At 41.2% G+C, this 3,074-nt stretch overlaps 1 non-coding gene across 1 annotated transcript; it reads right to left on the reverse strand.

The window, feature by feature from the left end:
• Nucleotides 1-2,504: 2,504 nt before the first annotated feature.
• On the reverse strand, nucleotides 2,505-2,611 carry LOC141636484 (small nucleolar RNA R71). Its single transcript, XR_012541091.1, has one exon. It is a non-coding gene; the product is annotated as a small nucleolar RNA R71 (small nucleolar RNA).
• Between the last annotated feature and the right edge of the window lie 463 nt (nucleotides 2,612-3,074).

Genomic DNA, 3,074 nt, shown 5'->3' on the forward strand with positions numbered 1-3,074 from the left:
TGATGATTACTCATTGATGGTGTGAACTTAATGGTGGCAAGTGTGAGTGAGAAGCATGATGAGAGAGACCCAGTGATAAGAAACAATGAGGAGATATTGATAGAAATTAATAGAATTTGAGTTATGAAGTAACGAGAAGATAACCGGATTACCAAAGAGTTAGGTAGAAGAAGGAATGAAACGAATTATTAATTTGTATTGTTGAGTGTAAAGGGGAAAGAAGGGTGGAAGTAAGCTGAGAGAGCGTTGACCTAAGTTAAGGAACATGAAAGTAAGGACGCTGATGCGTGTCTTTTATATGATGTTTTACATCCTATTTTCCATGCATTTCAGAGCTCATTTGTGTAGTTTAAGCTACCATTTCCCCTATTTCCGTCTACTTTCGTGTTTTTGTACATTATTGCAGAAATGTGAAGAATTCAACGGAAATTGAGCTAAATCCGTCCCCGAGTGTCTTGCATTGCATTTTGACGTGAAGTATTCACTTAAGAAACGAGCTTGGTGCGCAATTCAAATACCAAAAGATAAATACACGAGAAATTGGAAGTCAAGTGTCGTTTACTTGATACCGATCGACCACCGCTTTGATCGATCGACCAACTTGCGGGTTCCGGTTAAGCTATCAGACATCGCTACTCGCCGATCGACCGCCACGCTTATTCGATCGACAAAGCCGCTATCCCAGACGAGAATTAAAAGATCGAGGAAACGCAAGCCCATTGTGTTTAGGTTTTGATAATAAGTGTTACGTATACTTTCTATATAACGTAACCTAGATCATCATATTATTCATTCAGTTTTTACGAGTTCTTTAGTTTGTTTCAAACATTCAACAGTTAGGGTTTTTTATACTATTTCGTACAATTACTCTCGCATTCGGTTTCTGGATCTCTTGCTGCAATTCCAATCGGTATTCTTCTGCTAATAATTCAGTTTGCTTTATTATCGTTTTGGAGGATAGAATTGCTAGTTAGTTTCCCAAAACCGATTCATCGTTGATGTTAATTGTTTGTTCTATTATTTCAAGCATGAATTCTTCTGTCTATTTTATTAGTTTTATTGTTGTTATCGTCCTTAGTATGAGTAGCCAAATAGTTTGTGCTAGGATGTAGGGGAATTATAGTGTAGGCGGCAATAGAATGAATACTTCGAATCGCGTGTCGCCGATCGATCGCCATACCTGGTCGATCGACTGACCACATGAGGTTTACCATCGTTATAATTGATTTAAATGTTGTGTTTGACGAATCGAATGCATGCGACTAGTTGAATGCTTAATATTTGACTGACCCATTAGATCGAAAGATAGGGACAGTTGTTAGATCACCAATTAAAATGACTAAACTATGCTGAGATCGAAAGATAGGTAAAGTTTAGACCGTTTGTCACTTTTCAGGACGAAAGTTAGTATTAGTGATATTAGGGACTTATAGCGAGATCGGAAGATGCTATTTGTTAAGAGTGGACCGAGAGGACCTCTTTATTTCCCGCCTCATGTGTTTGATTTAGACCTGTTTAGTATGCTGCCGCCGAAACTATAACGAACCGACAATCCTAGTACCCCTTCTTTTATCTGTTTTAACTGTTTATTTAGTTTATTGTCTTTATTTGCTATTAGCATAGACCGAATCAAATCAACCCCCACTTTCGTTACCTTAGACTAAATTAGACAATTAGAAATTACATTCGCCTCCTTGTGGTTCGACCCTGTTACCACTAGCCTAGGTTAGTTTTAATAGGAAATTATAAATCTTATTTTTGGTACCTACAACGACGGGTATCAAATTTTGGCGCCGTTGCCGGGGAGGCAATTGTTCTAATTTTTAGTTGTTTTTATTTAGTCTTTCTTAGTTTAAGGGACACCTGTTCCTTAAACTTTTCTTATATTCTTTTTGTAGTTTGTTCTTATGCGCAGGTCACATGGTGGTGAACTAGTACCGTTCAATCCTGAGATTGAGAAATCCTTGCGCGAGTTGAGACGATCACAAAGGGTATTACCGACAGAGGAAGAGGTGAGTACTCTGTCAAGCTACTACGAAAACGCTCTGTTCGAGGAAGATCCACCCACATCTCCTGCTTCTATTTCTTCAGCTGAGACAGTCACTTCTCCAGAAATTCCAGTCATGGCTGAAGAAGCAACCATTGCCAGTCACTCAGAGCCGACAGCTGCGAATCTCTACAAATGATTCGAATTACCTGGGGAGGCGAGAAAATTCGAGCGGAAGCCTTCCTATATTAACCTGGTTGAGAGAAACCAGTTCGGGGGAGCTGCAAATGAAGATGCAGCCAAGCATATGGAGATTTTTATTGATTATTGATGCTTTATACCGCCGCCGACCGGTGTGACCCAAGACCAGATCAAGGAGACCATGTTCATTTTCTCTCTTCGTGATGCTGCAAGAGAGTGGTATAGAGATCTGGATCGAGCCGCTCATGGGATCACCGACTGGTATTCTTTGGCCTTGGCATTCTACAAGAAATACTTCTCTGCCTCAAAGACGAATGCCATTAGAGCTCAGATCACGAGCTTTAAACAAGGGCCTGATGAGAACTTTCATGAAGCATGGGTCCGTTTCAAGAAACTGGTGCCAACCATACCGCACCATGGGTTCGAAAAATGGAGTCTTTGCAATCAGTTCTATAATGGGTCAGATGACGATCGAGGGCTATTTTGGATCTGCAGCAATGGCCGATTTTCGAGAATATGGGAGAGACTAAGGGGTGGAAGATCATTGATGATTTGGCCACTCATAAGGCTGAATATGGGAATTCGAGAGGAAACCAGAGGAGAGCTGCTGAATCTTCCTCTGTTGCTGCACTAGAAGCTCTCACTGCAAGGTTTGATAAATATGAGTTGGGAGGAGCTTCTAAAGGAGGGATGTACCATGTTAATGCTGTTTCAGACGGTCCTTTCGTCTGTAGAAGATGTGGAGCTCAGGGGCATGTCTCAGAGAATTGTTCTGTCCCCTTCGAGTCTTGCGCTGCCTTTCAACATTATAGGCAGACAAACACGTACTATGAGCCGAATGTCCACCCCAACTTGAGGTGGAGTAGCCAGAATGTCCTGAATCCGA

The sequence above is a fragment of the Silene latifolia genome, chromosome Y (assembly GCF_048544455.1).
Source record: "Silene latifolia isolate original U9 population chromosome Y, ASM4854445v1, whole genome shotgun sequence".
Taxonomy (NCBI): Eukaryota; Viridiplantae; Streptophyta; class Magnoliopsida; order Caryophyllales; family Caryophyllaceae; genus Silene; species Silene latifolia.